Genomic DNA, 25,851 nt, shown 5'->3' with positions numbered 1-25,851 from the left:
AACTTTCTTCATTCACATCTGCTATCAATTACTTTTATTCTAGAGTGCAGATAAACTTTTAATTATCTCAAATATCCTAACTGAAAATAAGTCCTAGGAATTCTCTAAATAACTGGTTATAAATGGTACCTGTTATACAGAGCAGAGAAACAGTCTCATTAGTTGCTATAATTATGTTCAGAATTTTGAACCAGTGTAATTACCACAAAAAGTATAACCTTTGAACTTAAATAATTAAAGCACAGCTTTTACTGCTTAATTATGGCATAAAACAAATGTTTCTGGGTTCATAAGTAAGTAGATATCTGAAAAATTATAGTTATTTCAAACTTATTCAATAACAGCCTATGAAGACATTTCAGTAAAAAATCCTGGAATTCATTCTTTTAAAAGTTTGCATTTTCTGGGAGTTCCCATCGTGGCACAGTGGTTAACAAATCTGACCAGGAACTATGAGGTTGTGGGCTCCATCCCTGGCCTTGCTTAGTGGGTTAAGGATCCGGCATTGCCGAGAGCTGTGGTGTAGGTTGCATTTGCGGCTCAGATCCTGCATTGCTGTGGCTCTGGCATAGGCCAGTGGCTACAGCTCTGACTGGACCCCTAGCTTGGGAACCTCCATATGCTGCAGAAGCGGCCCAAGAAAATGTCAAAAAGACAAAATAAAGTCTGCATTTCTGAAGATGTTATGATTGTAATAATATTCTTAATCTCAGTATTAAAATAACCAAAACCTGTAATTAGTCTTTGAATTTGGAAATAATCTTAAAATTCTGCTACTTTGTTAAATACTTTAGAGAAAAAAAAAAAAAAAAGATGATGTTAAGTGCCTTTTAAAAGGGATCCAGTTCTGGAGTTCCTATGAGGGCTCAGTGGAAATGAACCTGACTAGTATCCATGAGAACATGGATTAGATCCCTTCTCACTCTGTTGGGTAAGGATGCAGCATTGCTGTGAGCTGCTGTGTAAGTTGCAGATGGGGCTCGGATCCCATGATGCTGTGGCTATGGTGTAAGCCAGCAGCTGTAGCTCCAATTCGACCCTTAGCCTGGCAATTACCATATGCTGTGAGTGCAGCCCCCCCCAAAAGACATAAAAAGGGACCCAATTCATTATTTAAATAATTATCATTTCATTATTTTAAAAAATTTTTGATCAGAGAAGTTTAGCATGGCATAAATCTGACACTTTTATTTCACTTTAACATTAAAGTGATACCATGAAGGAAACATTGTTAATACACTTTCACAGGTGAGGAAATTGACCCTTAGAAAGGTCAATTTCCAAGGTCACACAGATGGATTTAATGGCTAATCTAGAAATCATATATGGGCAACCTGATGTCAATATGCAAGCTCTTAATCAGGCAGTTTTTTCAGTCTCTTGAAAACAGTGCATTAACTTACAATAATAATAATAATAAAAATATGCATTTGTTAAGAACAAAAGGCATTGTGTTATAGAAAGAACATTAGACCTAGAAAGAAAAAGATAGGTTAGAAATCTGGTTCAAATATATAAAAATATATTTAAAAAAAAAGAATTCTGGTTCAGCCATTTACTGGGTCTGGAAAACAGGTTAAACCACATTAAATTCTGGATTAATCATTCCACATGTTTGTATACAAATTGTTTTGTTCTTATATCATCTGCCTCACAAGACTGAGGATAAAAATAACATTGTACTTCCTGGTCATGCTATGGGAACTTCAGTAATTATAATTAACAAAACCAGATATGGTTTCAATTAACCAGGCTCATATATCTCTAGACTACATAGATGAGCAACAAATTTCTTAGCAAAGTTACATGTTCCATCTTCAGCTCATCTGAATAGAATATTTTAATTTTTTGGCCACATTTGAGGCATGTGGAAGTTCACAGGCCAGAGATCGATCCCACACCACAGCAGTGACCCAAGTGGCTCCAGTAACAACGCTAGACCCTTAACCATCTGTGGCACTGGAGAACTCCTAGAATACTTTAATTTTCATATCATCCCTTAGCATTATTACAAAACAACCAAATACACTGTATTTTCAAAACCCACTGGATATCCAAAGCCCTCATAGTTTTCTGCTTGTCAAAAATCTTTGCCCCATTTCTACTATTTTTTTGTCAAAACCCATTCTCTTTCTGTCTTCTTCTCTGTCATTAACTTCACCTGCAGTTTTTGATAAGCCTCAAATACTGGATATGCCTTTAAATATCTGAGGAAGTACATCTCTTCTCAAGCTCTTTCTGAAATAGCTCTAAATAAAGCTATTTATGTCTACCATTGAACTATAGGACTTCAATCCTGATTTATTATTTGACCTCTAGATTTTTATCTCCAACTACTGACCCTACATACTCACTTAGGTGTTTGTATATCCATGTCAAATGTTGCACTGAAAAAGAGACATGCACCCCTATGTTCGCTGCAGCACTACTCAAAACAGCCAAGACATGGAAACAATCTAAATGTCCAACAAGGACAGATGAATGCATTAACAAGACATGGTACATATAAACAATGGAATACTACTCAGCCATAAAAAATAATGTCATTTTCAGCAACATGTATGGAGCTGGAGACTTTCATGCTAAGTGAAGTGAGTCAAGTCAAAAAAAGAAAGACAAATACCACATGATAGCACATATTTGGAATCTAATATATGGCACAAATGAACTTGTCTACAGAAAATAAACAAACTCATGGACATGGAGAACAGGCTTGTGGTTGCCAAGGGAGGGGGAGGGGCAGGAGGAGGAAGTGGGATGGACTGGAAGTTTGGGGTCAATAGATACAAACTATTGCATTTGGAATGGATAAGCTATGACATCCTGCTGTACAGCACAGGGAACTATGCTCAATCACTTGTGATAGAACATGGCAGAGGATAATGCAAAAAAAGAATATATATATATATATATAAAACTGGGTCACTTTGCAGTACAGAAGAAACTGACAGACCATTATAAATCAACTATAATAAAATCATTTTTATAAATCAAAAAAGTTCCCATGACACACCATTTGTTTACCCATCCCCTTCGAATGCTCTAATTCAAGCCCCAACCTCAATTTAGAATACATGTTATCTACACATTTATTGAAGACATACATTTCAAAAGTATTCTATCTCTCATTCACTCTCTCAGGCTCCCTACCAGCCAGACTTTTGACTGTGAGACTGCATTTTATTATTTCAACAGTTTTCCCATGACTACTCCAGTCCAAGCTGCTATATGTGTACTTTCCTTTAAATAATTCAAAAGGCTCCTAATTAATTAACCTCTTTCCACTCCTGTGTCTCAATAGTCAATTTCCACCAAGCGTACAGAGTAAAACTTTCAAACTAAGTCATTTAAGCCATTCTTCTACAATAAAATAATAATTAAAGGACAAATCAAAATACAAAAACAAAAACAAACAAACAAAAACCCAAAGCAACAGTACATATTAGTATCTTCCCATAGACAAAATCCAAAGTCTTATTGTGGATTTCAATGACTCAAGAGTCTGAGGGTCCTAACTGCCTCACCATCCACATCAGCCACAAAAGGGGAGCCAACCCTTTTGCTCCACTCACAAAGGCCATGCTGTTTTTCTATTATTTAAACACTTCAATCTTATTTCCATCTCAGGTAGGCTGTATTTGCTGTTCATGATGCCTACAAAGCAGTTATCTTGAGTCTATTAGTGGGTGGTCCCTGTATGTCAGTGGGGTCTCAGTTCTACTCAGGAGTTCCTATACACCCTGAGGCATGCATTTCTCTCCCTTTCTTCCTCCCTCTCTCCTTCCCACCTCCCCTTCCCCCCTTTTTCCCCTCTTCCATACCCCCCACCCCTCATTTCCATCTGACCAAAATCTTATGTTGCTTAGTGATTTCTGAGAGGCAGAACCTGTTTCCTAATAAAGAAAACCCCAGATATTCATTTCCTCAGTTTCCTGAAGGCCACATTGATCCAATCTGAGCTAATTAGATTCACACTTTGAATCAAGTGCTCTGGCAACAACCAGGACAAGGGAAAATGCATTCTGAGAGGTGTAGCAGCAGCAACACAGGGTTTCCTAGGACTGCAGCACCAGCAGGGCCAGAGAGCACATTGTGTCCTCAGAGCCAGGAGCCACCTGGGCAGGATACTGGTGCAAAGGCTTGCCTCCACCTATGGATATGCCTGCCTAGTATCCCTCATTCCGGTGCCATTTTTCTGAGCCCAAGTTCTGCAGGCTTCTCCAGAATTCTCTGACTTCTTCAACATTATATATACCAATTTTGTGTCTAAATGAAAGGCAGCTTCAATTGCTTGTCAATACACATCTCCATGGTCATTCTCTAGTCCATTACTCAATTTTATGTTCTTCAGACAATGTATTCAAAACTAAAATCCTCTTATGTATTGATTTGTGTGTTTGGTTTTTGTGCATTTTCAACTTTTAATTCTAGGTCTGACATGGCATTAAAGACGCTCGTATACAGGAGTTCCCGTCGTGGCGCAGTGGTTAACGAATCCGACTAGGAACCATGAGGTTGCGGGTTCGGTCCCTGCCCTTGCTCAGTGGGTTAACGATCCGGCGTTGCCATGAGCTGTGGTGTAGGTTGCAGACGCGGCTCGGATCCCGAGTTGCTGTGGCTCTGGTGTAGGCCGGTGGCTACAGCTCCGATTCAACCCCTAGCCTGGGAACCTCCATATGCCTTGGGAGCGGCCCAAGAAATAGCAACAACAACAACAAGACAAAAAAAAAAAAGACGCTCGTATTTTAAATACAGAGAAGAAAGAAATGCCGTATTTTTTTTCTATATGGTTTCCTTCCTTAAAATTCTCAATAATATAAATCTTAACAATTGACTTTCTTTTTAACTTACTGGTATTACTTAGGAACATAGAACTAAGTTGTGAGCAAATGACAGTGCAAGATATTACAGCTTTAGTTTAGAGGTAAATGTTTTTTTCTAATAGATATTTGATTTTTATTTGCCACTTTTTCCTTAATTGAATTGTGTTCAGTTTTCTTGTGCACATTTTAGAAGATAGTTTAGTGTTCTTAAGTAATAAATGAAGGCATTATTTACTTATTGTATCATCTTAAGTTTCTATACTCTTCAATGTTGCCCTAAGAATGTGACCTAATGAAATTGTAGAAGGAAATCAACAAAGATAAAAGTACACAGAAATATATATATAGACCAATGATAAATTAAATTACAGATATTCACCCATACACAGTGACTGTATTTATAGTTTTGCTTTTTTTTTGAAATTGAGTTCCCACATTTTAAGTTCTACATGATGCCCTTGAACATTTTTTACTGACATTTGTTGAGTTTTTAATATTCACCTTTATTAATTTTATCCTGAACGTACACATGCAGTGTTCTAGAACACTTTATGGGAAATGCTACATGTGTTGGTTTCCCTTTGTCTGGTCCTAGTCTTAGGGACAGGATGAGAGCCAAGCCATCTTTCCTACAAAAGTAGCTGAATACCCCCAAAGGCAAACAACAAAGATAAATGATTCTTCTCTGCTTATAAAGAGGAAAGAGGAGGTGTTTCCTTCCCTTCCTAAGAGAACCTCCATGGAAACTAATGGGCCTGAATCCTATCTCCAATCTTTGGTATATGAACAAAATATTTCTGGGAGTCAGATAACCTCAGGCTTTTCTATATAGTACAACGAAGTATTGTCTCTAAATTCTGGGCTTCTTTTCTTTTGAAAGATAAATACTTAAATAATCTTCCAGTCTCCCCAGCACCTAGGAACCTTGTCCAGCCAGGCTGTAAGCATTTGGCCCTTTCAGGAAGAGAGAAAGCCTTATGTGATCCTTTGAGATCAGATCAATTAATCAGATATTGACTACAGATCTAATTCTTACAATATATCAAGAAATTTCTAGGGGAAGTGAAGTCAAACAGTCCCCGGCTTTATATCACATATATCCCCATGTCCCAGACAACTAAGGCCTTCAACAGGAACAATGAAAAATCCAGGAAAGTTTCTCTCTCCATAACATCTTTCCCACTCTCAATGTGTCATTCCATCTAAAACTTTCCTAGGTCAGTCACTTTTTAATTTCAGAGACTGTCTTGCATACACTCATGAATTAGGAGCAACCAAAAACACATGACTTTGTTCTAAAGAAATTTATAATTGGTTTAAGAGACAAGATACATGGAAATTAAAAAATAATATTACAAATAATTCAGTGTGAAAATATTGTGATAGTACATAATTAAATGTCAAACGGGGTTAGCAATATGTTATATCAGAAAGATCATGGAAATATTACCTTGTTATATCCAGAGTGGGTATTTAGAATATAAATAAATTTCTATTTATTTATTTATTTTTTTCTCTGTCAAGATCATTACATGCAAGCATTTGATATATTTGAAAGATCATTTAATTTAAAGGGAATTCATTTTATTTCCACCTCTTTCATGCATGAGTTATACACACACCTTAGAGTTCTAAACTCTGATTCTCAACTTTCTTTAAATTGAAGAAATTATATTAGTTCATCCCAAATAATAATCTAAATCTAGCATTCAGGAAGATGAATCTGAAAGTAGTAAGTAGGACAAATTCAAAATATTTATGCAATAGTTTTGATAGATTTTACAAAATTGCTATGTGACTGCCACTGGATAACTTTAAGCAAGGGTGGGACAACTTAGAATGTTGTCATGTTCTAGTGATTCTGCTGGGGTCTTAACATTCATCTTTACTATTTAAATTAATGAAGATGGATATTGTTTTATTTTTTTTTTTTTTGTCTTTTTTTGCCATTTCTTGGGCCACTCCCACAGCATACGGAGGTTCCCAGGCTAGGGGTCGAATCGGAGCTGTAGCCATCAGCCTACGCCAGAGCCACAGCAACTCGGGATCCAAGCTGCGTTTGAGACCTACACCACAGCTCACGGCAATGCCAGATCATTAACCCACTGAGCAAGGCCGGGGATCGAACCTGCAACCTCATGGTTCCTAGTCAGATTTGCCAACCACTGAGCCACGACAGGAACTCCAAAGATGGATATTCTATCCCAGCAGATATACCATTAAAGAGAATTTGAAAAACTGAAGAGGGTTTTATTTATTTCTTTCTTTATTTTTGTTGAGGCAGTATTATTTATTTTTTTTTTATTTTTTGTCTTTTTTGTCTTTTGTTGTTGTTGCTATTTCTTGGGCCGCTCCCGCGGCATATGGAGGTTCCCAGGCTAGGGGTTGAATCGGAGCTGTAGCCACCGGCCTATGCCAGAGCCACAGCAACGCGGGATCCGAGCTGCGTCTGCAACCTACACCACAGCTCATGGCAACGCCGGATCATTAACCCACTGAGCAAGGGCAGGGACCGAACCCGCAACCTCATGGTTCCTAGTCGGATTCGTTAACCACTGCGCCACGACGGGAACTCCGCAGTATTATTTAATTTCAGTTTTCACAAGCACTCATCAGGCTGATTCCTTTCCACAAATCTACACCTTCTCACCACTCTGTGGCTGGGTTGTGTGTCATTTATATTAATGTGTAGCAATTCTGTATTGATTATAAATACAAATCTTGAGCCATTGCTATCTGTTGCAAATACACATTCCCAGCATGTATGTTAATTGATACATTTACAATGTACTTAATGGATATGGCATCCTTATAATTTTTTTTTTTTTTTTGCTTTTTTAGGGCTGCACCTGTGGGACATGGACACTCCCAGGCTAGGGGTCAAATCAGAGCTGTAGCTGCCAGCCACAGCCACAGCCACAGCAATGTAGAATCTGAGCCTTGTCTGTGGCCTACACCACAGCCCACGGTGACACTGGATCCTTAACCCACTGAGCAAGGCCAGGGATCAAACCTGCATCCTCATGGATGCTCGTCAGATTCATTAACCACTGAGCCATGATGGGAATTCCATGATGTCCTTATAATTTTGACACAATCACATTTGCTTTCTTTAGGGATGGACTCTCTGCATATATGCAGCAGAGAGGGAGAAGGGGAGGGTTCAATCATTTCACATGCATATTTCATCAGCTCTCCTGTTCTCACCCCACTTATAACCAACATGTGCCTTGTTTCATTGACTTACAAGCCTCTCAAGAGGTGAACCATTAACTCTTCACCCTAAACCCTCAACAAGCCACTAAGACAAAGTGTTCTCCCATGTTCCACACCGGCTACCACACCTACTCCCTGTTTGCTCTCTTCACACTTCCTGGCTTTTACTCACATACTCCACTATTCATTTGATCATTTTCCTCCCCTTACTGCCACTGAGTGCAGGGACAAGCTATGAATGAGTGTGATCCACTCACCCCCTTTGAATGCAAAGACTGCACATTCTCTGCTAGCTCTGAAGCCCTCTTTCCAGGAAAATCCTCATTCCTTTGCACAGACAAGGGATGGCTGCCCCGCTCATTGTGAGAGTGAGTCTTTTTTTTCTTAATCACATCTTTAGTTGTATAATGATATCAATCCAATGATACAGGATTACTATCCCACAACCCAAGCACATCCCCCCACCCCCAAACCATCTCCTCCAGAGACGATAAGTTTTTCAAAGTCTGTGAGTTAGCATCTGTTCTGCAAAGAAGTTCAGTCTGTCATTTCTTCAGATTCCACATGTCATTGAAAGCATTTTATGTTGGTGTCTCATTATATGGCTGACTTCACTTAGCATGATAGTTTCTAGGTCCATCCATGTTGCTAAAAATGCTGGTATTTCATTCTTTTTAATGGCTGAGTACTATTCCATTGTGTATATGTACCCCATCTTCTTGATTCACTCCTCTGTTGATGGACATTTAGGTTGTTTCCATCTCTTGGCTATTGAAAGTAGTGCTGAAATGAACATCAGAGTACATGTGTCTTTACAAGTCATGGTTTTCTCTGGATAGATGCCCAGGAGTGGGACTGCTGGATCAAATGGGAGTTCTATGTTTAGTTTTCTGAGGAATTTCCATATTGCTTTCCATAGTGGTTGCACAATGTACAATCCCACCAACAGTGTACTGGTGTTCCTTTTTCTCCACACCCTCTCTAGCAATTATTGTTTGTAGACTTTTGGATGATGGCCATTCTGGCTGGTTTAAGTTGGTACCTCATCGTGGTTTTGATTTGCATTTCTCTAAGAATGAGTGACGAACATCTTTTCATGTGTTTTCTGGCCATCTCTCTGTCTTTTTTTGGAGAATTGCCTGTTTAGATCTTCTGCCCATTTTTTGATTTTTTTTTTTTTTTTGTATGGAGCTGCAGAAGGTGTTTATAAATTTTGGAGATGAATCCCTTGCCAGTCGATTCATTTGCAAAGATTTTCTCCCATTCTGTGGGTTTTCTTTTCATTTCAATTAGGGTTTCCTTTGCTGTGCAGAAACTTTGAAGTTTGATTAGATCCCATTTGTTTATTTTCGTTTTTACTGTCATTACTTGAAGAGGTGGATCTGCGAAGACGCTGCTGTCATTTATGTCAGAGACTGTTTGACCTAGGTTTTCCCCTAAGAGTTTTATAGTGTCTGGTCTTATATCTAGGTCTTTTAATCCATTTGGAGTTTATTTTTGTATATAGTGTTAGGGAGTGTTCTAATTTCATTCTTTTCTATGTGGCTGTCCAATTTTCCCAGCAACACTTATTGAACAAGCTGTCTGTTCTCTATCATATGTTCTTGCCTCCTTTGTCATAGATGAGTTGGCTGTAGGTGCGTGGGTTTAATTCTGGGCTTTCTATCCTATTCCACTGATCTACATTTCTGTCTTTGTGCCAGTACCATGTGGTTTTGATGATTGTTGCTTTGTAGTATAGTCGGAAGTCTGGGAGACTGATTCCTTCAGCTCCATATTTCTTTTTCAGGATATCTTTGGCTATTTTGGGTCTTTCGTGTTTCCAAACTTTAAACTATTTTGTTCAAGTTCTGTGAAAAATGTCCTTGGTAATTGGATAGGGATTGCATTGAATCTGTAGATTGCCTTAGGTAGTACAGTCATTTTGACAATATCGATTCTTTCAATCCAAGAGCATGGTATGTCTTTCCATCTATTTGTGTGTCATCTTTGATTTCTTTAATCGGTGGCTTATAGTTTTCAGAGTACAGGATTTTTGTCTCTTTAGGCAGGTTTACTCCTAGGTATTTTATTCTTTTGGATGTGATGGTAAACGAGATTGCTTCCCTAATTTCTCTTTCTGATCTTTTATTGTTAGTGTATAGAAATGCAACTGATTTCTTTGTGTTAATTTTGTATCCTGCAACTTTGTCATATTCATGGATGAGCTCTAACAGTTTTCTGGTAGAGTTTTTAGGATTCTCTAGGTATAGTATCATGGCATCTGCAAATAGGGATAGTTTTACTTCTTCCTTTACAATTTGGATTCCTTTTATTTCTTTTACTTCTCTGATTGCCGTGGCTAGGACTTCCAAAACTATATTGAAGAGTAGTGGTGAGAGTGGACATCCTTGTCTTGTTTCTGATCTCAGCAGGAATTCTTTCAGCTTTTCACCATTGAGAATGATGTTCGCTGTGGGTTTGTCATATGTGGCCTTTATTATGTTGAGGTAAGTTCCCATTATGCCCACTTTCTGAAGGGTTTTTATCAGAAATGGGTGTTGGATTTTTTCAAAGGCTTTTTCCGTGTCTATTGAGAGGATCATATTGTTTTTCTTCTTCAGTTTGTTAATGTGGTATATCACATTATATTATATCTGATGGATTTGCAGATATTGAAGATCCCTTGCTTCCCACTTGATCATGATGTATAATCCTTTAATGTATTGTTGGATATAGTTTGCTAGTATTTTGTTGAGGATTTCGGCATCGATGTTCATCAGTGAAATTGGCCTGTAGTTTTCTTTTTTGTGGTATCTTTGGTTTTGGTATCAGGGTGATGGTGGCCTCATAGAATGAGTTTGGGAGTATCCCTTCCTCTGTAGTTTTCTGGAATAGTTTCAGAAGGAGAGGTGTTAGGTCTTCTCTAAATGTTTGATAGAATTCACCTGTGAAGTCATGTGGTCCTGGACTTTTGTTTGTTGGAAGTTTTTTAATCACAGTTTCAAGTTCAGTTCTTGTGATTGGTCCATTCATCTTTTCTATTTCCTCTTGGTTTAGTCTTGGAAGATTGTACCTTTCTAAGAATTTGTCCATTTCTTCTAAGTTTTCCATTTTATTGGCATATAGTTGCATATAGTAATCTCTTATGATCCTTTGTATTTCTGTGATGTCCGTTGTTACTTCTCCTTTTTCATTTCTAATTTTATTGAGTCCTCTCTATATTTTGCTCAGTAAGTCTGGCTAAGCATTTATCAATTTTGTTGATCTTTTCAAAGAACCAGCTTTTTGTTTCATTGATCTTTTCTATGGTTTTGTTTCTATTTCATTGATTTCTGCTCTGATATTTAGGATTTCCTTCCTTCTGCTAAATTTAGGTCCTGTTGGTTCTTCTCTCCTGAGCTGCTTTAGAGGTAAAGTTAGCTTGTTTCTTTGAGCTTTGTCTTATTTCCTGAGGTGGGCTTGTATTGTTATAAACTTTCCTCTTGAATGGCTTTTGCTGCATCCCATAGGTTTTGGAGTGTCGTATCTTCGTTGTCATTTGCTGCTAGGTATTTTTTAATTTCCTCTTTGATTTCTTCAGTGATCCATTGGTTGTTTAGTAGCATGCTGTTGAGTCTCCATGTGTTTGTGTTTTTTGCAGATTTTTTCTTGTTTTGATTTCCAGTCATATAACATTGTGGTCAGAAAAGATGCTTGGTATGATTTCAATTTTCTCAGAGTTACTGAGGTTGGATTTGTAGCCCAGGATATGATCCATTTTACAGAACGTTCCATGTGCACTTGAGAAGAATGTGTATTCTGTTGCTTTTGGATGGAATGTCCTATAAATATCTATTAAGTCCATCTGGTTTAATGCATCATTCAGGGCCTGTGTTTCCTTATTGATTTTTTGTTTGATCTGTCCATTGTTGTAAGTGGGGTGTTAAAGTCCCCCACTATTATTGTGTTATTGTTGATTCATCCTTTTAAGGTTGTTAGCAGTTGCCTTATATATGGTGGTGAACCTATGTTTGGTGTGTAGATATTTAAAATTGTTATATCTTCTTCTTGGATTGATCCTTTGATCATTATGTAATGTCCTTCTTTGTTCCTTAAAATAGTCTTCATTTTAAAGTCTATTTTGTCTGATATGAGTATTGCTACTCCAGCTTTCTTTTGATTCCCGTTTGCATGAAATATTTTCTTCCACCCTCTCCCATTCAATTTCTGTGTGTCCCTAGAAGTGAAGTGGGCCTCTTGAAGACAGCATGTATATGGGTCTTGTTTTTGTATCCATTCAACCAGTCTGTGTCTTTTGGTTGGGGTGTTTAGTCCATTAACATTAAGGTAATTATTTATATATGTTTTATTAATATGAAACAGGTCAACCACAAATCAAAACCAAACATTACATTCACAAAAACTAAAAAGAAAGGGACACAAGCATAAAATAAAAGGAAATCATACAACCAAAAAAAGCAAGCAACAAAGGATAAACATAGAATCAACTGAAAAACAAGGTTTAAAATGGAAATAAATACATATTTATCAATAATTACCATAAAAGATAATGGACTGAATGATCCAATCAAAAGACATAGTGGTAGTTTGGATAAAAGTGCAAAAGCCTATAATATACTGTGTACTAAAAGTGCAAAAGCCTATAATATACTGTGTACAAGAGACTCACCTTAGGACAAAGGACACAAATAGATTGAAATTGAGGGAATGGGAAAAGATATTTCATGCCAATGAACAAGACAGGAAAGCAGGAGTTGCAAGACTCCTATCAGACAAAATAGACTTTAAATTAAGGCCATCAAGAAAGACAAAGAAGGACACTATTTAATGATAAAATGATCCATTCGAGAAGTGGGTATTACAATCATCAATATATATGCCCCTAATATAGGAGCACCCAGATACCTACAACAAATACTGACAGAAAAGGAGAAATTGATGGGGATACAATAATAGTAGGAGACATTAACATTCCACTCACATTAATGGACAGATCCTCTAGACAGAAAATCAGTAAGGCAACAGAGATCCTAAATGACACAATAGAAAAGTTAGACTTTCACTGACATTTTTAGGACATTCCATCCAAAAAAAGCAGAATATACATTCTTTTCAAGTGTACATGGAACATTCTCAAGGATTGACCACACACTGGTGCACAAAACTAACCTCAACAAATTTAAGAGCATACAAATTACTTCAAGTATGTTCTCTGACTACAATGGTGTGAAACTAGAAATCATCCACAGGAAAAGAAATGAGAAAAAAACTGATTATATGGAAACTAAACAACATGCTACTAAAAAAAAACCCAAAAGTCAGCAGAAGGAAGGAAATTCATTAAAATCAGACAGGAAATCAATAAAATAGAGATTCAAAAAAACAGTAGAAAAAAATCAATAAAACCAAGAGCTGGTTCTTTGAAAAGGTAAACAAAATTGAGAAGCTTTTGGCCAAAACCACCAAGAAGGGGAGAGAAGAAAAAAAAATAATAAACACAAGAAATGAAAAAGGAGAAATATCAACACATAATGCAAAAATATAAAAAAAAGAGAGGACTATGAACAATTATATGCCAACAAATGTGAAAACCTAGAAGAAATAGACAACTTTCTAGAGACTTACAGCCCACCAAAACTGAATCAAGAAGAAACAGATCAACTGAATAGACAAATCACTAAAAACACTCCCTACAAACAAAAGTAGCTCCAGGACCAGATGGCTTCACAGGTGAATTATACCATAAGGACAAAGAAGAACTTCTACACAACCTTCAAACCAGACAAAGATAACACAAACAAAGAGAAAATTACAGGTTGATATCACTTGTGAACACAGGTGCAAAAATCCTCAACAAAATACTAGCAAACTGAATCCAACAATACATTAAACAGATCCTATACCATGATCAAGTGGGATTTATCCCAGGGACACCAGAATTTTTTTTCAATTTCCACAAAACAATCAGTGTGATACACTACATCAAAAAACTGAAGAGGAGTTCCCGTCATGGCGCAGTGGTTAACGAATCCGACTAGGAACCATGAGGTTGCGGGTTCGGTCCCTGCCCTTGCTCAGTGGGTTAACGATCCGGCATTGCCGAGAGCTGTGGTGGAGGACACAGACATGGCTCGGATCCCGCGTTGCTGTGGCTCTGGTGTAGGCCAGCAGCTACAGCTCCGATTCAACCCCTAGCCTGGGAACCTCCATATGCCGTGGGAGCGGCCCAAACAAATAGAAAAAAGACAAGAAAAAAAAAAAAAAAACTGATGAATAAAAAGAATATGATCATCTCAATATATGCAGAAAGAGCTTTTGATAAAGTTCAATACATATTTCTTTCTTTTTTTTTTTTTTTGTCTTTTGTTGTTGTTGCTGTTGTTGCTATTTCTTGGGCCGCTCCCGCGGCTTATGGAGGTTCCCAGGCTAGGGGTTGAATTGGAGCTGTAGCCACCGGCCTACGCCAGAGCCACAGCAACGCTGGATCTGAGCCGCGTCTGCAACCTACATCACAGCTCACGGCAATGCCGGATCGTTAACCCACTGAGCAAGGGCAGGGACCGAACCCGCAACCTCATGGTTCCCAGTCGGATTCGTTAACCACTGCGCCACGACGGGAACTCCAAAATTACGATTAAATTTTTTTTTTAATTTAATTTTTTTTTTTGTCTTTTTGCCATTTCTTGGGCCGCTCCCGCGGCATATGGAGGCTCCCAGGCTAGGGGTCGAATCGGAGCTGTAGCTGCCAGCCTACGCCAGAGCCACAGCAACTCGGAATTCGAGCTGCGTCTGCGACCTACACTACAGCTCAGGGCAACGCCAGATCCTTAACCCACTGAGCAAGGCCAGGGACCAAACCCGCAACCTCATGGTTCCTAGTCGGATTCGTTAAACACTGCGCCACGACGGGAACTCCTCAATACATATTTCTGATAAAAACTCTCTGCAAAGAAGCCATAGAGGGAACATATATCAACCTAATGAAGGCCTCCTTAACTTTTTGTGTCTTTCTTTAGGTCAGTACTATACTGTTTTTCTGTAATATAAATTGGCCTATCACTAATCATCAGAGAAATATAAATCAAAACCACTATGAGACATCACCTCACACCTGTTATTCTGGCTATCCTCAAAAAACCTGCAAAAGATAAATATTAATGAGAGTGTGGAGAAATTAGAATATTTGAACACTATTGGGAATGTGAAATGGTGCAGCAGCAATAGAATGTAATATAGAGGTTCCTCAGAAAAAACTTTAAAAAACCTACCCAATAACCTAGTTATTCCACTTCTAGGTACTTACTGAGAATTGAAATCAGGATAATAAAAATATATTAGTACTCTCATGTTCACTGCAGCACTATTCACAATGGCCAAGAGGTTGAAACAACCTAAAAGTCTACTGGTGGATAAATGGATAAAGAAAATGCTGTACTATACACAATAGAATATTATTCAGTCTTTAAAAAGAAGGAAATACTGTAACATGCCATGACATGAGTAAAACTTGAAGATATGTGCTAAGTAAAATAAGCCAGTCATAGAAGGGCAAATACTACATGATTCCATTTAAATGACGGCACCTAAAAGAGTCAAACTCATGAAAACAAAGAGCAGAATGGTAGTTGCCAGGGGCTGGAGGAAGGAGGGAAGTGAGGATTTGCTCATCAAAGGACATAAAGTTTCAATGAATACATTCTAGAGATTAGCTGTCTGTTTATAGCTACCAGTACTTTACAGTGCACTTAAAAAGGTGTTAAAATGGGAAATCTGGAGTTCCCGTCGTGGCGCAGTGGTTAACGAATCCAACTAGGAACCATGAGGTTGCGGGTTCGGTCCCTGCCCTTGCTCAGTGGGTGAAGGATCCGGCGTTGCCGTGAGCTGTGGTGTAGGTTGCAGACGCGGCTCGGATCCCGCGTTGCTGTGGCTCTGGCGTAGGCCGGTGGCTACAGCTCCGATTCAACCCCTAGCCTGGGAATCTCCATATGCCGCGGGAGCGGCCCAAGAAATAGCAACAACAACAACAACAACAACAACAACAAAAAAAAAAGACAAAAAAAAAAAAGGGAAATCTCATGCTGTGGTTCTTAGCACAAAAATGTAATAAAAAAAAAGAAGGTGCTCAGTAAATCCATATGGAATTAATAGAGATAAATTAGTTTGAAAATAACATTAATGAGACTAGTAGCAAAACATGAGACGGGGGACGGCAAGATGGCAGAAGAGTAGGGGAACTCGCTCACCCTCTCCCACGAACACACACACACACACAAACACATCTACAGGTTAAACAACTCACATAGAACAGCAATTAATAACTGGCAGAAGAACATAAAATCCAATAACAGCAAGAATCTCATGACATAACAGGGTAAAACAAGAGAAAATAAGAGACTGAGAGAAGGAGAATCAGGGCTGGATGGGTGCTCCTAAAAGGGAACTGTGGAGGAGAAAAGGATTCCACACCCTGGAAAGTCACCTAATGGACAGAAAGATCAACCGAGTCAGAGGGATGTCCAGACACCAAGAAGAGCACAGCAGTAGGTCTGAGATCTGAAAAGCAGAGTGAGAGCTGAACAGATCATCTGAACTACTGGCACAGTCTCCAAAAACCCAAAAACTGAGAGGCTTGGGTGGTGGCTGGGCACCGAGACCTTGGCTCCAGAGGTTAGTTCCCAGAGAGGGCTGGGGTGGGCAGTGCAGAGACTGCCTGGGGGACTAGGAAGCAGTCTGTTGGGTTGGCAGTACAGAGACAGCCTGAGGGATTAGGAAGTGGAGAATCATGGGTGGAGGGAGCAATACACTAAGGGCTGGGGAGTGGAAAGCCACAACAGAGGGAAGCTGAGAGAAGAGGTGGAACCAGAGGAGAGACAAGGCACCAGTGTTGGGGAGGGCAGAGGAGGAGGGGTAGGCCACCATAGAATACTCCTTGCACCACAGAGAGCACACTTGCCCACCAGCTAGCAGAAAGCAGTGCTTCCCAGTGCATCCCCCCTCCCCCTACCCCATGCACAGGCCTGACCCGAGGCTGCCTGCCATCCCAGAGGGCTGGCCTCACCACTTGCATGAAGCCAACCACCTCAGGAGCTTTCCCTGCCCTGGCCTCCCTGCTCTACACCCCAATGGAGTAGCGCCCAGCACCACCGGCCCCCTGGAAATGTCCTGTAGCCCAGATATAATAGAGCAAGCTGTGCCTGGCCATCCAAAATCTGCTGCCATTGCGGGGTGGTCCTGCCAGTTCTGGCTGCCCTGGGGAAGTGCCCCTTTGTTTCCCAGTGGCCCAGCTAGCCACTCGGGCCTTCAGGGGGTGCTGCACTCCCATGGAACCGCTGCCCAGGATGGCCAGCACCCTGGAAGAGGCCCACAGCCCAGAAAAGCTTAGAGGAAGCTCCAGCAGGCCATGGGAAATCTGCTTCCCTTGCGGGACAGTCTTGCCAGTTCCAGCTGCCCTGGGGAAGTGTCCCTTTGTCTCCCAGCAGCCCAGTTAGCTGCTCCTGCCCTCAGGAGGTGCTACACTCCTGTTGAGCAGCTGCTCAGCACTGCCAGCCCCCTGGAAAAGTCCTGCAGCCCAGAAAAGCTAGAGAAAGCTCCACCCAGCTGCATGAAATCTGCTTCCAATGCAGGGCAGTCCTGCCAGTCCTGGCAGCCTTGGGGAAGTGCCCCTTTCTCAACCAGTAGCCCAGCTAGCCGCTCCCACCCATGGGAGGTGCTGCACTCCTGAGCAGCAGCACCCAGCACCGCTAGCCCCCTGGAAGAGCCCCACAGCCCAGAAACACAAGAGCAAGCTCTGCCTGGCTGCATAAAATTTGCTTCCAACACAGTGCGGACCTCCCAGTCCCGCCCAACCTCAGGAAGTCCTCCTTTGCTTCAGAAAGACCCTGCTAGCCCAACCCACCCTCAGGAAAAGCATGCTGCCTCAAAGAAGACCAGCCAACACTGCCAGCCCTTGGGAAACATCCCACAGCAGGTGGAGGAAATGTAGAGACATTAGTCAAAGGGTCTATACTTCCAGTTATAAGACTGACAAGTTCTGGGGATCTACATATACAGCATAGTGATCACAGGTAAAATTACTGTGTTACATACATGAAAGTTTATAAGAGAGTAGATTGTAAATGTTCTTAATACACACATACCCCTGGTAATTATATGATGGGAGGAAGGCATTAGCTAATTAGTGCTACATGGTAATCATTTTGCCATATATAAATAAGTCAACACACTGGTCATCTTAAACTTATACAATGTTATGTGTCAATTATCTCTCAACCTGGAATTTTAAAAAAGAATAACGGAGGGCTGTGGGAACTTCACAAGTAGGTGGAAAGTAATATATCTGTAAATAACTGATGATCAACAAAAATTTAAATGTGTTAAACAATAGACTTCCTTTTTCCTCCTGAGTCTTTTCAAATTACTTTTTATGGCTAAATAAAAAAAAATACAACACTACCTGATATTCTCCATATATGTAGAGTCAATATTTTAGACACTTATAAGAGTGGAACTATCTCATTGTGTATTGAATAATCCAATATTGTAAATCTTTATTTTGTTGTTCAAATTATTCAAACTTTCACAATTGGAGAATTTCCACATTGACTTCCTTTCAGACATGCCTCACCCATTTTTCACTTTTGAGAAATTCCCTATCTTCTACCAATGCAAGATGCTTCAGGCTTATCTCGTATTTCCCCTGATCCAGCCCTGGATTTTGCTATTTCTTCAAGTAGCTCTCATTCCCTTTATTGGAGAATGGTAATTAAAATCAAAGATCTGAGCATAAAGCAGTTTCATTGTTAGTGATGTTTTGCTTATTTTAAACCTCCTCACAGGACAGAATTAGGAAATGTGTCCATAAGTAGTAACCTACAAATAAATATACAGCTGTTTATTTTTCTATCAAGCAAGCAACACAGCCTTTAAAGCAATTTAATCACATGAATTTAATATACCTGGAGTACTTATAGGTATATTAAAGAGACAGAAAGAGAGAGAAATATTCTATCTGAAAATATTCAATTTTGAATATTATCTACTAACTTATCCCTTTATTACAAATAACTGCTATTAGTATCTTTTGTAGTACAGTTTGGCTGGAGATGAATTTTTTCAATATTGCCTGTTTAGAGTATTTTCATTTAGATGTTATTTTTGAATGATATTTTCACTGTCCTTAGTTTTCTAGATTGATAAATTTTTTTCTTAGTACTTAAAAAATGTTTTCCTATTGCCTTCTGATCTCCATTTTTTTTTTTTTTTTGGCTATGCCCATGCACCTGGGCATGTGAAAGTCCCTGGGCCAGGGTTCAAACTCTTGCCACAACAGCAACCTAAGCTGCTGCAGTGACAACACAGGGTCCTTAACCAACTTCACCACAAGGGGGAACTCCTGATCTCTACTGCTTCTGATAAGAACTTTTCACCCTTTTTCTTGGTGTCTTCCTGAATGTATCTTTTTATCTGGTTGCTTTAGGAATTTTTTTTTTTTAAAGGGCTGCACCTGTGGCATATGGAGGTTCCCAGGCTAGAGGCTGAATTTGACCTGTAGCTGCTGGCCTACATGTTGCCACAGCAACATGGGATAGGAGCTGTGCAACCTACACACCACAGTTTAGGGCAATGCCAGATCCTTAACCCACTGAGCAAGGCCAGAGATGGAACCTGCATCCTCATGGATGCTAGTCAAATTCATTTCCGCTGAGCCACAAAGGGAACTCTAGAAATTATTTTCATTAATCTACTTTTGTTTGAAGTTCCCGTCGTGGTACAGTGGTTAACAAATCCGACTAGGAACCATGAGGTTGCGGGTTCGGTCCCTGGCCTTACTCAGTGGGTTAACGATCCGGAGTTGCCGAGAACTGTGGTGTAGGTTGCAGACACGGCTTGGATCCTGCGTTGCTATGGCTCTGGTGTAGGCTGGCAGCTACAGCTCCGATTCGACCCCTAGCCTGGGAATCTCCATATGCTGCGGGAGTGGCCCAAGAAATAGCAAAAAAAAGACCAAAAAAAAAAAACTTTTTTTTTTTTGTATTTTAGTTGGAATAATTTCTATTGATTATTATTATTTTTTTTTTATCTTTTGTCTTTTGTTGTTGTTGTTGTTTCTCCCAGTTGTGTCTCTAAGATTTGATTTTCAAAGGATCCTTGAGTATTCACCTGGGGGAGGCTCAGCATGCCTTCTGAACTTCTCTCAAACTGAAGGCAATTGCTGCCTCCTCAGAGTAGACTTGATGTGCCTGGTGGACGTCTCTCCTCCTTGACAACTCTCAGAGGTTAGCACTCTTTCCTCAGGGGAGGGCTCTTTCAGCTTCCAGTCACTCTCAGGAGCTGTCTGTTGGAAGCCTGTGTAAAAAGTGGAAATTGCATGGAGATTTCTGTTGTGTCTGGGCTTCCCAGGGATTCTGGACTCTCATGCCAGAATGCCCTCAAGGTTTTACTAGTTTTATCAATTTCATCAGTGCTCTTGCATCTGTGGCAGTTCCCTTTGTTTCCTGCTGCTCTGCCAAGAATGACAGTGACTGTCGGTCCCTCGTTCCCCAACAGAGCTGCCATTTTTTGGATTTGAGTTAGATTCTTTGCAACTAAGTTCTCAGATATTTTGATCATGTTGCTAGGGTGTAAGAACATTCTCTTGTGACTATATCCTAAGAAAAAGCAGGAGTTTTATTTTAAAATGTCAATAATTACAGCACTTCAGAAACTATACAACTTGGAATGGTTTTAATTATGAAGTTTTGATGTCAAATTTTAAATGACACACATTTTGTTCCCAATTTCTGCAAAAACACTTTATTTCAAATTTCCTCTACAATGTTCCTGAAATAATCAAAGCATTTCCTAATAACTGCTAAGTCTGGTGGTGAAAGAAAATGACTTATTACAGAACCCAAGGAGTCATAAGATCCAGACAGCTATGACTCCTCAATAAGAGAGATTCTGGCCTCCTCTATCCCCAAATAAACAACCCTGGCCATCCAAAAAGTTAATGGAACATAGGAAATGTGGGGGAAAAAAGTTTTTCAAAATATGAACTTTGGGCAGTTGCCTAAGTGAGGACTGTAGCAGAAGCTGTTCATCCTTCTCACCCTGCCTTATAAAGACATTGTGTGCTAGAGGTTGTTTGCCGATGTTTGAATTACAGAAATAATAATCACTCACAGATAAATGAAGTAAATAAAAGGACACTCAGATATTCCCTGGTAAGATGTTAAATGCATGCATGTATCTGTGGACATGCCAAGAATAAGTACAGTACATTAGGTGTGCACGGTTGTTTATTAGTGGATTTTACATGTCTTTATAAGTTGTATAGATCTTCAGTAGGAAGCCAGGGTAGAATACGGCTTGTTAATTCTCCACATCCATTCTTATCTTCTTCTAGTGTGTGCCTTTCTGAACTTAGAGATGAAAAAGTCAAAACTATTTTTTTTCTATTTCCTTGTGGCTTCATTTGGAGAAGAGATATGATCCAGGCTAAGAAGCATTTGTTTGATATGTAGAAGGAATATTTAAGAAGGGGAGCCAACCAATGCTGATTATTTCTTCCAGCGAGCAAACCAGTATTTGGATGGCCAGTTTCTAGGTCATCTGCAGTGACCCTGGATCACAGCAGTGACCATTGGTTCCTTTTCATTTAAAGACTTTATTCTTGGAGCAGTTTGAGGTTAACCACAATATTTACAGGAAGGTACAAAGATTTCTCTCTTACACTTCCTGCCCTCCCCCACACACAGTCTTCCCTATTGTCAATGTCACATCACTAGTACCATTTCATGGAGGATGAACCTACAGTGAACACATCATCATCACCCAAGGTTCATCCTTTACCTTCAGTTTCACTCTTGATGTTATACAGTGAGTTTTGATGAAATGACATATATCCAACATTATAATGTCATACAAAGTTATTTTCTTCTTTTAGTTATATTTGATTTACAATGCTGTGTCAATTTCTGCTGTACAGAGTTATTTTCAAGGTCCTAAAAGTCCTCTGTGGTCTGTCTATTCATCTCCCCCAACCCTGGCAACCACTGATCTCTCTTTTTTTAAAACTTCTATTTATTTTTTATTTATTATTTCCCCAATACATTTTTTTCCTACTGTACAGCATGGTGACCCAATTACACATACATGCATACATTCTTTTTTTCTCACATTATCATGCTCCATCTCTTTATTGTTGCCAAAGTTTTATGACCATTAATTCTAGTGCAGGAACTTGATTCTCACTCCTACAGGCCATCTGTTGATTTTTTAAGTCTTAAACTTCCCTATATTAACTCTATTTCTGCTCTTTACACCTGGAATGTTTCTTTTTTCCCACCACTCATTTATAGTGATACACTAAGGATGAGCTCAAAGAACAGAAATTAACTGGAAACAAAAATGTAAATTTCAAGTATGCAAGTATTGGGTCCCCAAATTTAGCAAATTCCTTCCCATCTAAACTTTGATGTAGTATAAGAAGAAACAATACATGAGACACCATGTCAGGAAGCTAAATGGCTATTCATTTCATGATTGCATATAACGATAAGCATGAATGGTTCTCCTCTGAATGAACTGCTGTTGTAAATACTACAATCAAAAATTCTTTCTGTACAGTACATTCAGACACAAGAAAGTACAGCAATAAAATATAATTTTTTTAAAATGTAATTTCTCTGATAAAGTATTTCCATGTTTCCTATGACAAAATACTGTAATTATAAACCCTAGATGCCTTATTTCTATCACACATGAGGTGCATTCAGGAAGCATTTTACATAATCTGAAAATCATTCTATTTCAATATGCCAAAATGCCCTCTCAGCTTTTGTAATTACAATGCTGGGAATCCAGCCTAAGAAAAAAGTTTTAAATATAAGAAAAGCTTTATGCATTTCAATATATGTCCATTTCATTTATATTAATAGGAGTGGAATTTACCCTTAAATAATCATACTTTGGTTAAGGAAGATGATGACCACTCTAAATTACATAATCATTAATATTGATTAAACTGATATTCTGGGTGTATGAGAGATTGTTATTCTACATGGAATGACAAAAGAATTACAAATTGTATGAAAGAAAAAATATCATGCAGAAAGTGTGGAAAAACATGATTTTAAGATACATTCATTTTTTTCTCATGTGAAATTGGCTAAATTATGTTAGATTTTTTTAGTAATGATTTTGTTGACATCTAAATGTCATGAGAAAAGATGTAAGACTAAACATTACTGCACATTTGTCTCCAGCTTTCATGGAGCTTATGGTGTAGTTGGAAGAACTGATGTAATTCAGGCCTTACCACAATTAATGTAACTTTGATAAACAGTCTGAGGGGTTGATATGTGCTGCAAGATTACAAACTGATTGAAGTGTACATATTCATGAATGCTACAGAAGTCTTCAGGAAAACAAAAAACAGAAGAAGCTTGAAAGCATATCAGATTGGTGACTGAAAAAATAAAAGAGCATTCTACACCTCTTTTCTAAACTATCATTCCATTATGCCACGTGTTTGATTTTTAGGTTCAATCCATAGACTGCCCACTATTAACTTCGGGATGGTACCGACCATCAATTCCATCTCTATGTGGTCCACAAGGTAGAGTGCAGGAATCTTACATTGCATTTACTCCTCTACAACAGTACTTGAGTCAACATGGTGATTAGACTTTCCAGAAATATTCTAAAAAGGATGCAAATCTTGTGAAGGCAGATATCATGTACTTTACCTTCCTCTTTGGACCAAAATAGCTTTTTTTTACACCATAAAAGATCTAGCAGAAACCCTCAGGATTTATTCACTGCAAAGGTGGTAGTAAGGAGAAGAGATTACCAGGGGACTTGAATTCTAATTTTACCACTTTACTTATTCTTTAACCTATGGAAAGTCAACATCTCAGGATTCTTGTGTATAAAATGTGAGTTATCAAACATTTAACTAGATGGGAGTCAGGATTTGGTAAGGTTTAAACCAGTAGCCAGATTAGTCTGTATTAAAGTTCAAATGTCAAACTTTTGATATGGAGTTTTCTCACAGAATATAGCTTATAAGGTACAATTTAAAATTAGGAATGTTGGAAAAAATTGAAGTAAATTATCATTTAAAGGACTCCACTGCTAAAACAGCAGTAACAGAATTTATACATATGTATACAATAGAAATAGTGATCATGGTAAAAATGATTTTATTAAGTTTTTCAGCACATAAGCTGTTATTTCTTTGTCCACACTGATTTATAAATAACAATAAAATATAAACATTAAAAAAATAGTGGATGTATTTAGTGCCAGATAAAGTTAATTGAATTTGTAGGTCATAAAAAAATCAATGACTTAGAAAAAAATATAGAAATTTTTAAAAATGTAAGTATGGGAGTTCCCGTCGTGGCGCAGTGGTTAACGAACCCGACTAGGAACCATGAGGTTGCGGGTTCGGTTGGATCCTTGCCCTTGCTCAGTGGGTTAATGATCCGGCGTTGCCATGAGCTGTGGTGTAGGTTGCAGACGCGGCTTGGATCCAGCGTTGCTGTGGCTCTGGCGTAGGCTGGTGGCTACAGCTCCGATTCAACCCCTAGCCTGGGAACCTCCATATGCCATGAGAGCGGCCCAAGAAAATGGCAAAAAGACCAAAAAAAAAATGTAAGTATGAAAGAGAGGAGACATGATGCTCAAAGAAGTTCCAGAAAGACAAAATCAAGAGAAAAGGAAAAGATTTATAAGATCTGAAGAGAAACCAGAGTAATCATGCACCTCAATGTTCACTGCAACAGTATTTAGTGGCCAAGACATGGAAGCAACCCAAATGTCCATCAACGAAGAATGAAGAAGATGTGGTACATACATACAATGGAATGTTACTCACCCATTAAAAAAGAATGAAATAATGCCATTTGTAGCACCATGGATGGATCCAGAGATTATCATTACAAGTGAAGTCAGAATGAGAAAGACAAATAACATATGCTATAACTTATATGTTGAATCTAATAAAAATGATACAAAACATATTCACAAAACAACAGGCTCAAAGATTTCAAAACCAAACTTATACTTACTAAAGGGGAGACACTGTTGGGGGGAAGAAATGGAGGAATAGATTGGGAGGTTGGGATTGGCATAGACATACTATTATATATACAAAATAGATGAATAACAGGGACCTACAGCCTGGGGAAATGTATTCAATACTCTCTGATAGCCCATATGGAGAAAGAATCCAAAAGAGAATGGATATATATGTATATGAATGGCTGATTCACTTTGCTGTACATCTGAAACTAACATAACATTTTAAGTCACCTATATTCAAATAAAATTTATTTAAAACTAAAAAAAAGAGAGAGAAAAGGAGATAGGCCATATTAAAGGGCATAATGTCAAAGAATGGTCCTTATTTTAAGGAAGTCATGAGGTAGTAATAGGATAACACTGGCATCTAGATCTAAATCACAGTCTCTTTTTGAGTCATAAATCAGATGCAGACTCCAGAGCAGAGTCTAAAGGATTCGTGTATATTTACCTGTTTACATGTAATGTGAATTGTAGTGTTCTCTGTCTGCTAGTTGTCTGACATCTATAGATAATTGGATTTTTTCCCTCTCATCTTGTGTTTGATCTGTTTTTCTATAACTTTTATTTTTTATTGAAATAAAATTGATTTATAGCATTTCAAGTACATGGCAAAGTGATTCAGTTTATACACACACACGTACACACACACACACACACACACATACACTTTACAGATTCTTTTCCATTATAAATTATTACAAGATACTGAATAGGCTCCTTATAGAAATTTCTCACCATAGGGGCTAGGGCAGGGAAAATA

The 25,851-nt window shown here is 38.7% G+C and overlaps 1 protein-coding gene across 31 annotated transcripts in view; it reads right to left on the bottom strand.

Moving 5' to 3' along the window:
- LOC100519166 (uncharacterized) overlaps positions 1–25,851 on the bottom strand; it is a 191,758-nt gene that overhangs the window by 74,629 nt on the left and 91,278 nt on the right. For 6 of the 31 annotated variants that reach the window (XR_014840446.1, XM_085017174.1, XM_085017195.1 and 3 more), the window contains one exon: positions 20,181–20,366. The exons of the other annotated variants lie outside the window; for them this stretch is intronic. The gene's annotated coding sequence lies outside the window, so the exon portion shown is untranslated. The remainder of the gene's footprint in view (positions 1–20,180; positions 20,367–25,851) is intronic. 31 annotated transcript variants of the gene reach the window in all.

The sequence above is a fragment of the Sus scrofa genome, chromosome 3 (genome assembly GCF_054392235.1).
Source record: "Sus scrofa isolate SSC_HxYL_T2T_F1_AM1 chromosome 3, Sscrofa_HxYL_maternal_Yorkshire_Landrace_v2.0, whole genome shotgun sequence".
Taxonomy (NCBI): Eukaryota; Metazoa; Chordata; class Mammalia; order Artiodactyla; family Suidae; genus Sus; species Sus scrofa.
Note: the sequence above shows the minus strand (reverse complement) of the source record. Positions and strands in the feature narration are given on the sequence as shown.